The following is a 15196-nucleotide window of genomic DNA, read 5'->3' as shown; positions in this document are numbered from 1 at the left end:
GGGATTCGAACCCGCGACAGTAAGACAAAGTTTGGTTGTGTCATATCTTTGCAATAAACGCACGCATGAAAAAAATGAAAACATATATAGATATCTTTGAAGACCTTCTATTAACCCTGTAAATCTGAAAGAAAAATATTAAAAAACAAAAAAGTTGAAAAATTAGACTTTTTGAATTCACTTCCGTAGGAACGACAAAAAATGAAGGACGTTCGGCACATCTAAATGTGATGCTCTTTCATGTCCATGAGTTTCAATGTCATATCTTTAGCCGTTTTCGAGAAAACTGGGGTACAAAAATCCATTTAAAAAATACAAATTTCCGAAAAAATCGCGAATGGAAGCAAATTTTGAAAAAATGAAAAACACGTCTGGAGATATTAATCTGATGCATCTTTCCTGTAAAAATCTTTGAAATCCGTCAAGTCACAGCTGAGAAATCGCCATAACTATGAAAAAAGAATAATAATAATAACTAGATGCGTTCTTGTTGCAAGGGCAACAAATAGGTCTTCCGACCGACTTTTCTTTAGAGTTCTATGCTGCGTCATCCAATGAAATAGATTTCAGAATGTATTTTTTCGCTTACGTTCATTTACAGTAGTTTCACAACACAGATCGTGATTGTTCTAGGTATTTCACAAAATATCTCCAAATATAGCTTTAAAAAATCGGCAAAATGTTCCACACATGTTATAAAAGAGTGAAAAGTAATTTGCAACTGAAAAAAGACAAAAACAAAGAAAAAATTTGGGGAACGCCCCGAGCGGGATTCGAACCCCCGACAGTAAGACAAAGTTTGGTTCGGTCATATCTTTGCAATAAACACACGCATGAAGAAAATGAAAACATATATAGATATCTTTGAAGACGCTCTATAAACCCTGTAAATCTAAACGAAAAATATTGAAAAAACAAAAAAGTTGAAAAATTAGACTTTTTGAATTCACTTCCGTTTGCGACCGGAAGTAGGAACGATAAAAAATGAAGGACGTTCGGCACATCTACATGTGATGGTCTTTCATGTCCATAAGTTTCAATGTCATATCTTTAGCCGTTTTCGAGAAAAGTTGTGTACAAAAATCCATTTAAAAAATACAAATTTCCCCAAAAATCGCGAACGGAAGAAAATTTTGAAAAAATGAAAAACACGTCTGGAGATATTAAGCTGGTGCATCTTTCCTGAAAAAATCTTTGAAATCTGTACAGTCACAGCGGAGATATCGCCATGGAAATGAAAAAAGGATTATAATAATAATAATAGGAAACCGACGGAAAACAATAAGGTCTTCCGAAGGAAGTCGGAAGACCTTAATAATAATAATAATAATAATAATAATAGGAAACCGACGGAAAACAATAAGGAAGAAACAGAGTAAAAACAATATGTTCCCCAACTTCGTTTGGGGAACATAATAAAAGACTTCACAGCGATTGCTACTGACAGTTCTATAATTGAACTTTTAATGATTTAGATTATGCAAATGTTAATAATTAATTTGTACAAAATAAAAATCATTAAAAAAGAAAAAAAATAACTTGATCACAGAGAAAATGACTTCTTTTTGTCGTTATTTTGCCGCGAATTTAAAAATATTTGAGGTATTACGTATATCTATCCTGTATATGAAAGCGATATACATAACTGCCAGATAAGAAAAAAAAAAACAATGTTATCTTAGTATTAAAATATGCAGAGTGCAGTATATATACGCCTATAAATAACAATTATATCCATGACTAAGAGGTTAATATTTACTGTCACGCAAAATTGATAACATATAAGTTTCGTTTTCATAGTTGCACGGGATGATATGAGTCCTGTGAACTCGTGGTCATTCTTATGTATATCAGTTTTAAGATGCGTTTAGCATGCATTATATTTGAATAATGCATGTTATTGTGCATAAATTTTTGATTATTGGATTTATTTATGTTCCCGTTAAGTAGTAATAAGATGATGATACATGTACTAGATGGCCAGGCCTGTATGACATAAAGAATATTGCTATTTTTAATTTTACTGTATTCTTTTTTATTGTCCTAATTTTGATATTATTCATCAATAACAATTATTTTGAATTATCGTAGTCTTACAGTCGAAATAATAAACAGTTAACAATTTCATTGATCTCATACAGAAAACGACATTTACACTAGTCATACCAGAAATGGAAACATATGGGTAGAACGAGTAAGCCTCTGTGTTACTCGTACAAACCCGTAGTAAACATTATATACCATTCAGGTAGACTTGGTAATACATAGTCAAATGAAACACAAAAATGATGTATTTTCATTTACTATGCAACCTGTGGGGGTTGGGAGGATTTCGGTCTAACGACCTAGCAATCCAGGTTATCCATTGACATTTTTGTGTCTAGTTTTAAGAATCATGGAACATGAAAAATGTTTTAAAAGATATGACTATAAACAAACGATGCAGAAAGAAGGATAACAGTTTGTTAATTTTTAGTCACTTATGTAACACGGATCACCAAAAAGTAATACATTACAGAAGTACGTGTATAGGCTGATATTTCTGATATATATGAAACTGAAGTGAACAAAAATTAAAAATGACTTTAAATTAGAGGTACATAATTTATTTAAAATATACCATCGATGATAAAAATGCAAAAATATGTCGATAAAAACATTCTTGCAATAGAGTGTATCTATAGAATTAAATAGCATTCCACAATGCAAAACACGTCAACGTTACTTTCGTTTTACATATAAGGACACATCAATTCAAATATTCACAAGCACGTTACTATATCCTTCCAGGGGGATAAAGAAAAGTTGTCAATATAAGTGTTTCTTAGTGTGTTTATTTCCTTTTTAGATAAAACATAATGGTCCTTCTAGCGTCCTTGTTCGTCGGACAAGGATAAAACACACCGTTCCATATCAGCAGAGTTGTAAAAGATTTAACTCTTCTGTCCGAGCACCTGTCCAGAATTTTCGTTGATCTTTGGTTGGTTCACATGAATGTATTATGATCAGCATTAATTTTATTTGAAATAATAAAAAATATAATATTTTTTAGATATGAAATAAAAGAAAAAGTAATTTTTCAGATACGAAAAAAATAAAAAAGAGGATTTTCTTAAAATTATTATAAATGAATGAACTCTCTTACCTTTATATGAAATGTTTTCTAATGATGTATCAATTTCGTCCTTCAGTCGAGCGGAAGCGTAACAAACAACCAGGACTTGGGAATAGGGTTTGAGAGAATCCCTGTGATCTATGTCTTTGTAATGCATACTCTGGAAATTCCTTGCCAAAATAGTTATCGAACAAATGACTTGATTTCTTTGAGTTTTGTATGCAAAAAACCTTCTCTGTAAAAATGAATCAAAGATTGCCTTTCAAGACGCCATTTTATTATTTTATGATATTTAAGGTAAATTAAAGATTGATTTCTCTTTTTTCATTTCTTTTTAATAATTTATTGCAAGAGTTGGTTAAGTGTTAAACGTAAAACAAATCGCAAGCAGGATGAATTCTTACTAGTATGCCTCATCTTTCTGCACCACAATCGCAGGAAACCTATTGTTCCAAGAACTGTCATTGCTATGTTTCTCCCTTTAAAAATAAGTAGATTGATTTGATGAAAATGAACCAAAATGGAACAAATGCAAATCAAAAACATTACACTATTCCAGTTACAATTGAATGAAAAATGAATAAAACAAATCGATGTGAACGTTACTAAAGCAATCAAAAAAATACGAACCTGAGAAAATTTTACAGATCAATCTACAGACAAAACCATATTGTGCTTGAATTCCTAAAGAAGAATAAATGACTGCGAGTGTTACCTCTCTATGATACATGAATGTAGACACTGTGTTACATTTTATTTTCTTATTCTACATTGTATATGAATTTTAATTAAAGTCATAATTACAGTGGACATCAATATCAATAGAATGCTTTTTTGAAGCAAATTAACTTGCTTAATAGAAAATTTGTTTAAATTGTTCTCAAAAGTAGAACGTAAATTATGCATGAAATCATCCATTTTGTTTGCCAGGGGCGTAGCATCCGGGGGGAGGGGGGCAGGGGGGGGGGCCCCCCCCCCATTTTTTTCCCAACCTTACTTATACCATAGGAAATATCAATTTAAAGCCTGGTTGCCCCCCACCTTAGACTTTTAGCGATATGCCGAAAATGTAGTATTAAAATGGGTTCCAAAAAAAGTTCACCTATACCCCCCCCCCCCCCCCCACGAAATAGGATTTTTGACTTTGGGCAACATTTAACTTTTTCCTTTTTTTTTTGCTTGTCAAGTTTTTCAGGTAAGTAAAAAATAATTTTCTCTGGCTGGCCCCCCCCCCCCCCACTTTCAAAAACGATGCTAGACCACTGTTTGCAAATAACGATTTTCTTTTTTCTTACCTAAATCAAAGATATATCCAGGGTGGAATAAATTATCAAATGAATAGAGATGGATTGGTATATCCATCTGAAACAAGCAAAAAAATAAAATGAATGCTAGGTATCTTACACATTTAAGTGAGAGTAAAGAATCGTTTTTGTTTCTAAACAATTAAAAATTTTCACAAAGATATAGATTTAAGGTAAAAATTTTATATTATTAAAAGATTTTTCGAAAATCTGTGATATCACAGGAGGATGGAAATACCTCTTTTACATTAATTTCGTATTTTAGTAAAATACAGGTCCATATTTCCTTGTTCTGAATAAGTTGTACAATGAATATATAAAACTTACAATATCATTATTTTTTAAACCTTTTAAACCTTTTTGTCATTCCTCATAACGATTGAGGAGTTCCATCGCAAAGTGCATACTTTATTTAATTTTGAGTGTTTCTAGTTTTGAGTTTATTCATAGGTAACGTATCTAGATTTATATTGGATTGTACAAAAGAATACGGCTTTTGAACTCCCATCAACTCTCGGGCCGGTGTAACGACGAAAAGTGACCCAGTAGAATATTGACCTGGGGGTCATTTTTCTACGTAGAAAAATGACCCTGGGTCAATATTCTACGACAAGTAAGGTCATTTTTCAACTGTAGAAAAACATTCCAGACCATTAATTCTACGACTCCACACACGTTGAAAAATGACCCCATAGAAATTTGACCCCTTGCATTTTTATACTAAAAAACCTTTTATCTGTGTCTCCTGATAATTTTTCATACTTTCAAATGTAAGTAGGGGGGATTTTTTATGTACTTTAATCCTTTCCAACATATATTTGATTGCATATCTTAATAGTAGCATCACAATCAATGTATCTGGTATGGATTTATTTTTGGCTTGCAGAATCCCAATGAAAAACTTCAAGAGTACTGTACAACAATATATTCAAGAAGTAGTGTGATTTAGATGTGTTTACTCAAAAAGTCTAAAGAACTTTTGGACAATTTGAAATCACAAGATTTTTTCCAAAATCAACAGCTTAAAAACTTAGACTCTTCAAGTTTATACACAACCATACCCCGTGATAAATTAAAGTCCAGGCTTTTTGATATCATTGACAGCTGCTTTTTCAATAAAAATGGAACTCATAAATTTACTTACCTGGTCATTGGTCATTTGCAAAATTATTTTGAAAACACATTCTGATTGCACACACTAGTCCTCTGAAGTTGACATCAAAAAGATGCTTGAGTTTCTGATTGAAAAAATCTATGTGGTGTTTGGAGACCAGGTCTACCCACAATCTATTGGAATTCTTATGGGTACCAATTGCGCTCCGTTAATAACAGACCTGTTTTTGTTTTCATATGAAGCAGAATATGTTCAAAAGCTTTTACGTGAAAAGAAGAAAACACTTTCTGTGGCCTTCAACTCAACATTTAGATATATCGACGACGTATTGTCAATTAACTATAGCAATTTCCATTCCTACATCGATACGATATATTTGGTTAGCTTGAGATAAAAGATAATACAGAGTCTGACACATCTGTGTGGTCTGCTCCTATTTTGTATTGGTTTATGGATTTTGATATTAAATACTGTTCATGATCTTCATATCCTTCTTCATTGAGGAGCATATATGTATAATTAGTTTTTTGGGTGTTTTTTTTTTATCATTCAAAGGTTTTGTTCCGAAAATGGTATGATAAGTTTCTGAAAACCATAAGCTTTGAAAAATTTTACAAATCCAAAAACATAGCCTAAGAAGCAAGAAAAGCAACGTAATTTAACTATATGAATTCCATTCCCTTAGCTTTTACCTATAAACTTGCATATACATCTGTATGCAATCTGGTTTAAAATACATACTTTTTAACTACATTCCATAAGGTACTAAAAGGCACTTTACTTTTTCCTGTATATGCATGGAATACCAAACATATAGAGAACGTTCTTATGATATTTTAAAAAAAAACCTCCAAAACTAGCAAAAATATATACATATGAGTGAATAATAGCTCAACCACCAGAGTCTAAGATATCTATAAATTTAAAAAAACACTTTTCTTTCCAACACTTTTTAGCCCACAGACACCTGACAAATGGTTGCTGTAAATCCCCTTTCTTCTGAGATTTAAGACACTTACTCTCAAAATACAATTATCCTGCCTCTGATAAAAATCGTGAAATTTCATTGATCGAGAACAATACTGCATGAAACAATGTTATGTCTGTCTACTCACCTCACATTGCTAATGATCCCCCTCCGCGTGACCTACCCACCATATATTAAAAATTTACCAACCACACATCATCAATATACTGCTTTCACGTGACCCGTATGGAGCCTCATAACTGACGTTCACAATGCGTCTGACGCAAAGAATGGATACAGAACGTCTTGCTTGGACGCTCAGTGAAAGTGGTTTATCGAATATCGATACTATAAATATTTAGTTCTTTAGAGAACCATCGGCAGGATAAATTCGTTATGTAGACACTTTGAGGGGTAATACGGAATATACTTTATATACTAAAGACTTATATATACATTACATAAAAATGGGAAGCAACTGTCGTCAATTCAGTGCATAAATAATGGACTAACAATTAATATGAAAAACGTCAGTCAGTATTTCACTCAATGAAAAATTGTATTTGCTGACAAGGTCATTGTATCGACCAGAGAACTTAACGAAATGATGACTTTAAACGAGACTGATGATATTCTTGCTTCATCAACTTGCTTGTCAATAATTTACCTCGTTTTATAAATTGTTCATACTTCGAACACTCTTGCGTATCGAGTCAACTGAGATTTATAAACTCCGTATGCAGGTGATGAAGGTGTATATTGCTGCATAAGTAAGGGAAGTTGATGATAGAAAAGTTAAAGTCATCAAGTTTATCATATAGCTTGGTTGTTAAATTACCATTAACGTCTTTTTCAAGTAAAATATCCAAGTATGAAACAGATGTGTCAGACTCTGTAGTATCTTTTATCTCAAGCTAACCAGGATATATCGTATCGATGTAGGAATGGAAATTGCCATAGTTAAGACAGCATGGCTTTTGTTCACACTCGCAAACGACAAGACATTTTACAGGTTTTGAGCTAACTAATTTTTCTTTCCTTTGTGTCATAGGTCAGAGGCAATTTAATTTCGTACTTATTTTTACAAATTTAATCATCCCTATTTTTTAGGAGAAGTTTGAAACTTCATTAATAGAAAAAGAAATATTACCATAAGATTCAATTTTCCTTTGTATCATAGGTCAGAAGCAATTATATTTCGTATTTATTTTTACAAATTACCCCGCCCCATTATCCCTTTTTTTCATGAGAAGTTTGAAACTTCATTAATAGAAAAAACAAGTATTATTATAAGATTTAATTTTCTACGATAGCGCCCTTTTTCGCACCCGTTGTAAAAGTACGGATCAAAAACGTTAAACTTTTGAAAAATAAAACTTTATTTTGAGTTTTGCAAATAAAATCAGAGATTTATAATTAATTAATTATGGAAAAATTTCTAACACCAGCGAGAAAATAACCTTTTTTAAAATTGACAACTATGGAAACTTACTGTAGAAAATGTAATAAACGATTATCTTTGCTCTACATGTAATAGACTGAGAAAATTTTAATAGATATTGTTTTCCTTTAATGGGGATAAAACGGTTTGTATTATTAATATAAGGTATTGTATAGCTTTGATTTCGTTATTTAAGCTTATAAGCTTTCTGAAATTAACACTTCAAAGCATAAGGCTGATTGATGTTACCCGTATACAATCGCCTAACAAAAATATTCCTACCAAAACAAATGTTTTTTGCATTAAAAAAATGACAAGGGGTCATTATTCTACGGGGTCATTTTTCTACAATGCACACGGAGAAAAACGACCCCAAGGCCATAATTTCTACAGAAAAGTGGGTCATTTTTCTAAGAAGAATATTGACCAGGGGGTCAAATTTCTACGTAGAAAAATGACCCCGGTCAATATTCTACGGGGGTCACTTTTCGTCGTTACACCGGATGGCATTAACACCGTAACCATTTAGTTTGAGTGAAATATTCCTTCAAAATTGACATTAGGGATAAATAAGTTGAAGCAGTATGAAACCATTTATTCTTTGTCAGCATGACTGTCCAATCATTTTTTCGTTGCATAGAAAAGGTGTCGAGTATTGCTTATATATAGAAATTGTCACTACATGTATCAATATTTATGGTTGCCTTCGAGCACTATGTGTACAATGAAATGTTCTGGTGGGTATCTTATCGAATAATGAAGCAGAGTGAAAATCCTGCTATTCACAACCCCATGTCCATTAAATAAATCTTCACCCCCCTCCCCCAAAAACTAATATTTTCTGCTAATGAGTAATATTGGCCTTGAAAACATATTTTTTACGAGAATAATCTGTGTGTTACCCTCAATAGCTGTACGTATTTGCTTAGCAGAATAGTTTCTCAGTGCATTAGGTGTACATTGAGATCTATGTATATACAGTTAAAAAGAAATGACTCAGAAATAGTATATGCGTTGCTTACCGCATATACATGCCTTTGAGTCAGGATTTTTCTTTTTTCCTCTTCTAAAACATTATGTCCGAATTTTAAACGAGTAATAAAGATATTGGTATTTTCATGGAAGAAAAAATGTATTTTATATGCATTTCCGACGATTATCGAAGAACATAATCTGGATATATATACATGTATTCATTTATGCATGTTTAGATTACATATGTTAAACAAGTATTTACATATATATATATTGAAACCATCAATGAAAACATCGATTCTGTCAAAAGTTGAATCGACTTATAAGCAGAGCAAAAGCTAATTCCTCCCAAATAACCTTTTTTAAACATGTTAAATGACTTATAGATGTTATAGGTAGGTATATATGGTATATGTCTGACTGTTTCTTCATAAAGCGTTGGTTGATAACCCTCCGTATATGAGAGATTTCTGCACGTTAAATACTCAAAGCTCGAATTTGATGACGCATATGAAAACTGAAACTCAGGAATCGAACTGTACATACTTTTCATCTCAGCTAGATAATTCATCTAATAATTGCGCCAGAATCGACATAATATACATGCATATCTAAATATATCTCTAGGTACATTTACTGTGTAAGATATTTAAAGATCATACTAGTAATAGATATGTTATTAAAGAAATTAAAAAAGAAACATAACAGATGATAGACTTAAATTGCAATGCAAATAATAAAACGTTTATGATTTTTAAAAATTAATTTTACGAAAAAAATCTGAACCTCCATTTCGTTATCAGAATCCAATCAGCGTTGATTATTGCGGGAAGTAAATACACCAATTTTATCTGCAACGCGTGCATATTGTTTTCCAGTTCTTGACCTTCAGTTTACAGATAGGCAAACAGAGGTGAGCAAACTGTAAGGTAATTATTACTTTTGATAATTTTCTTATAGTAATAATCAGTACTCTTTTATATGTAATCAGACACATTAAAAACGACATAAATTAAAAATTTCATTTAATTGAAAATGACTGCTACATTTGTTCTGCAAACACAAGTATCTTATCGATTACTTTCCTCTGTTCCTCTGCCAAGATTGAAAAGAAAATTACATATTAAAATGAACCGAAAGTAGAAAATAAAAATGTATAATACTTTCAAAATATTACCTTATTTCCATGAAGCTAATCAAGTTTTCCTATTCATCAGGAGTAAAATGTTCTCTTAATTGATTCCTTCCAATTTCAAATATGTAAAAGCTAGACAAGAAAAGCTTAATTTTCCTCATCGCTTGCGTTGTTTACAAAAGGCTAAAAAAAAAGATAACTGGTACAATGACGCAGACTTCCGTTATTAAGTGGAACATGAAATTCAAATGCAAATAAAATATATCGAATTTTCTTTTATTCTTATGTTTCAACATCTACTTATTTCATTCACGTTAAGAAAATTATTTGAAGGATAGGAAGGGCAAAAGATATGGAATGCAAAAAATCCATTCCTGTGAACATCTAGTACTTAATTTCTAATTAGAGTGGTCATGAATATAGCAATCCTTTTTCATTTAGCCCGCCCCCCCTTTATTTCATCAAGAGACTCAAAGCTAAATTTAATTTGTTAAACAGCAGAAAAATCTTAGAATCTGTAAAACATGTGGAAATCTTATTCATGATTCATATCGAAACGAATACATCATCATCACACCCATCCTCCGCAAAAAAAAAAATCATGTATATTGCCGATGTTATACTTCACTTTGTGAAGTAATAGAACTGTGAATGCAGATTTATGTCAATTTCTATAGTGAAAATAAAACCAGACAACTCATAAGGACGGAAATATCAGTAACCGTGCATGGTATCATTTCCTATTAGTTGATGTTTTAAATGGTACAACTCTTTAGACATATCCTAAAGTACATTTAGGCATTTTCGAGATATCTTTTTTGACCTACTTGAAATTTATTTTTTTTTGTGTTTGAGATTATGTACAACACAAGTTTGCAAGTTTTTAATTAAGAAAAAAAATAAGCTTCATTATTAAGTCGAAGCTCACAAAAATATGATCTCCTATCATACTATTGTTAGAGAATTTGTAATATTTATTCAGACATCATGTGGCCCTGACATACATATGCATAATGTAAGAGAGAAGTATGAAGTATTTCGGATTATATTAAGTGCAAACCATTACACTAGATCTTTTTTTTTATGTCCATCGCATTATAATCCTGTAAATGCTTGTATACAGATACGAGTGTCACAATTATTAAGAAAAGAATTTCGAACATTTACAATTAATGACTCTTAATAACATGTAACAATATACAATTATTGCATGATAGTGAGGGAGACATGAAGATTTCTTTTTCGCCCATGAAAAATCGTATTTGAAGAGGGCAACGCCCGGGGGATCTATGATTTTTCATGGGCCATACTCCTGAACATTCATGCAATAATTATTTTATTATACCGAATCAAGCACAATGCAGAAAATATAAAGAGAATCCAATAAATAAAGTAAACATTTGATGAGAACAATATGAAATACCAATTAATAGGTGTAAGTCACACCACTAGCGTTTCATAAAAAAAAACCTTCGTGACAAGTCATTCTGATTTACACACTGCAGTGTTAGAAACATTCATTCCCCACTCATTGAACACTTTTCTAACTAATTATATTTTAAGAATTTGTATGGACATAATTAATCAAAGATTTAAACAATCGAACTCAGTATTAATCATCGCATTCGTGACGTCACAATCGGGAAACACGACGTGAAACACGTTCTGCACACCTCGGCTGATTACATCTAGATGTAGGATAGAGTAGTCAGCCGAGGTGATCCGAATGCGAGAAACACGAAGTTTTGTTGCAGGGCGAACACGACGGTCACGTGACTGCCTCAGCCAATCAGATTCCTCTGTACTTGTGTTTATTTATATGAGGTATAATAATATTAAAATACTTTTTAGTCTATTTATTTAACAATTGTTTTCTTGTTATGTCAATGTCTCTCAGTGGGGACAAACTGCTTTTAAGTATGAGAAACGACATTAATCGCAATCAACGAACCATTCTAAAGATCACATAACTAGGTGGAAATTGCACATTTAATAGCCTCGTGAGTTTTGACGAGGTAGTATGTTTTTATACAGTTCAAAATTGTAAAAAAGAATTGTTAACATTGCATCTTTTCTCGTATAAATAATGCACTTTCATCGGATAATTTGCTCAGGCCTGGAGTATGTTGGTGTCACTATCATAACTAGCATATAATCTATTGGTTTATAGATTCACTGATATGCACAATGGTGTGACCTTTTATAATCAACGTACTGAAAGTACTGGGAAGTGCTAAGCATATTGATTTGAAATTCATCAGAATTATTTTGAATTTAAATCATTCGTCTTATTTATATTTATTCAATATGTCGATAATTTTCTTTGTTAGTCACAAGATTAAAAAATGAACAAGGTATAAATCAAAAGTAGAGAAATGAAATGCATACTGTATAAAGGGAAAATTTCGCCCCCGTTTTATTTTCCCCCCTTTTTCGCCCTCTCCTTGATTGGGCGAATTTAAAACGGGGCAAATTCAAATTACATCTCATAATTTCTTAAGCAGAACTATGACTGGGCGAATTAAAACGTGGCGAAATTGTTCACAGGTTCAAAAGGGTGAAAATAACACGGGGCGAAAATAACCCTGTATACAGTATTTTTTTTTAAATTACCTTCCTTGTAGGAAATTAATCAAATTCAAAATCCATCGTTTTATAGTTCTTATGTAGAAGAGATCAAAGGTATTGATCGAATCTATCACGCATTATGTGTACACTGTTAATGCCTGCTTAGCAAAAAAAAAATATTAGCGCAAACTTCCTGTTTAAAGTGGAACTTGCAATTTGTTCTTTCCCGTTTGGCGAAAAGCACGTTTGTATTAGGTGTATGTCGCACCGTATCTTTGGTTTTTAATCTCTAGTCCTTTTTTTTAAATTCCCAACAAAAATGTGATTTTTTGAAATCATCGAATGGAAAGTACAAAAATAAGATGCAAAATCATTCATAATAAATATACAGAGAAAATCATCAGTAGATCCACATTACAAATAGCAGATAATCATCGCAAAATGAAAACTTTAAGTTGCATTATTAATTGTTATTAAAAATTAAATGATAACATTGGCCAATGGTTTAATCAACACAGATATGTATGATTATAAAAAAGGCAACAGTATGCGACAAAATTTTTTTTTAATAAACTATAAATTAAAAAAAAACAAGATGTGTTTGTGAAACACTGATGTCTCCGTATACAACATAGCGACTGTTAAGCTTTCTCAAATGCAGATCAAATATGTTGGTACCAAAGTAAGGCCTTTTCACAAAAAATGCGAAATGTAAACACTAGCTACACCTGTTCCAGGGTTATGATCAAAGTAAATATTTTATATGATAGGAACTCTAGGTCAAGGTCAAAGGGTCAAGGGTGTTGTTTTCTAAAGAAAGGCCTTGTCTCAAGGATTACGTACGGGAAGTATGAATGCACTGGCCCTTACCGTTAAAAAGTTATGACCAAGATTAAAGTTTGTAAAAAGTAGGTCAAACTCTAAGGTCAAGGTCCAAGGGTTAAGGTTCTATCCAATGAAAAGGTGTTGTCACAAGAATTACACATGTGAAATATGAAAGCTATAACCCGAACTGTTCAGAAGTTATGGTCAAAGTTAAAGTTTGTAAAAAAAAAAAAGTAGATCAAACACCAAGGTCAAGACCAATGGTCAAGGTTCTTGATATCAAATGAAAGGTCTTGTCACAAGGAGAATTGAACCTGTGAAGAATGAATGCCCTTGTCCTAACCCTTCAAAAATTATTGTCAATGTTGTATTTTTAAAGTAGGTCAAACTCCAAGGTCAAGGTCAAATGGGTCAAGGTTCTTGGTATCTAATAGAAGGTCGTTTCATCAGTATTATATATGTGAAATATGAAAGCCCTAGTACTTATTGTTCAAAAGTTATAGCCAAGGTTAAAGTTTTTTTATAGATACAGAAATCTCCAAGGTCAAGGTCAAAGGGTCAAGGTTGTTGGTATCCAATGAAAGGTATTTAAACAAAAATTAGATTAAGAAGTATAAATGTCCTCGTATCTACTGTTCAAAAGATATGGCCAAAGTAAAAGTTTAAAATTTTCATGTAAAAATGGGTCAAACTCCAAAGTCAAGGTCAAATTTGGGGGTTCCCCAAAAAAAGGTCTTTTCTTAAGAAATACACAAGTGAAATATGAATGTCATAGCTCCACTGAATCAAAATTTATGGACAAGGTTAAAGTTTTTGCGGACACACAGACAAACAGAGAGACAGACAGACAGACAGACGGACACGACAAAAACTATATACCCCCGAAACATCGTTTACGGAAGCATAAAAATGTGCAACTCTTTACCATATTAAGATGTCTTCCTTTAACAGTAAAATATTTTCAACTTTTGGAAAATGAGCAATAAAATATCAACGGAAGTATCAATTTAACATGAAATATGCCACCAGATTTAGCTCTACATTTAAAAGTAAACATCATCGCTACATTTGCTCTCTCGTTTTAATTAATTACTGTATAAACAATGACTACTTAACACCTGTTCGATAGTGAGGAGGTTATTTAAAGAGGGTCCATAAAGTTCTTGGACAATATTGACAAGCACTGACAAAAGTTGATAAACTATATGAAAATCTAATTCAGGGATTTCATGTCTCATTTTATTAATCGTATGTAGGTTAAAACAGAAACAGGGCACAGGTACATGTACTTAAGTTATATTTACATCAGATACAAAAAAGACATACCCGGATCACTAAAACGGAAGTCCTTAACGTTATTCAACGTCAAAAGCTTACTACATGTATATGAAGCATGTGGATTTAACGAACAGTATTCAATTTCTATAAATCAATTCAAAATAGAAGCAGAACAAACCCAGACCTCCAAAAAATTAGAGGTGGGATCAGGTGTCATGGACATGTATCGCAGTATAGTCACCGTTTAACTCAATACAGTTCTTATGTACTTTAACCAGACATCGAAATTTTCAGATTTTATACAAAAGGTCAGACGACACTTTTCCCAAATATATATCCTGTTTCTCTTGGTATTATATTAAAAATTATTTATATTTGCCATTCTCTTCTGCTTTCTAAATTGTTTTCAAAATGTTTTAGACATAAGTTCACCCATAATTGTGATAAAAGTCATTCAAGAGATTATCCATTAGG

At 32.0% G+C, this 15196-nt stretch overlaps 1 long non-coding RNA gene across 1 annotated transcript; it reads right to left on the bottom strand.

Moving 5' to 3' along the window:
• Positions 1 to 3265: 3265 nt before the first annotated feature.
• Positions 3266 to 10262, bottom strand: LOC134276519 (uncharacterized). Its single transcript, XR_009994062.1, has 5 exons — positions 10094 to 10262; positions 4411 to 4477; positions 3746 to 3799; positions 3520 to 3594; positions 3266 to 3350 (listed from the first exon to the last, which is right to left on the bottom strand). It is a non-coding gene; the product is annotated as an uncharacterized LOC134276519 (long non-coding RNA).
• Between the last annotated feature and the right edge of the window lie 4934 nt (positions 10263 to 15196).

The sequence above is a fragment of the Saccostrea cucullata genome, unplaced genomic scaffold, assembly GCF_032062105.1.
Source record: "Saccostrea cucullata isolate Sc308-1 unplaced genomic scaffold, CSIRO_AGI_Scuc_v1 ctg5894, whole genome shotgun sequence".
NCBI lineage: Eukaryota > Metazoa > Mollusca > Bivalvia > Ostreida > Ostreidae > Saccostrea > Saccostrea cuccullata.
The sequence above is the reverse complement of the archived record's forward strand: the minus strand, read 5'-3'. Positions and strand labels throughout refer to the sequence as shown.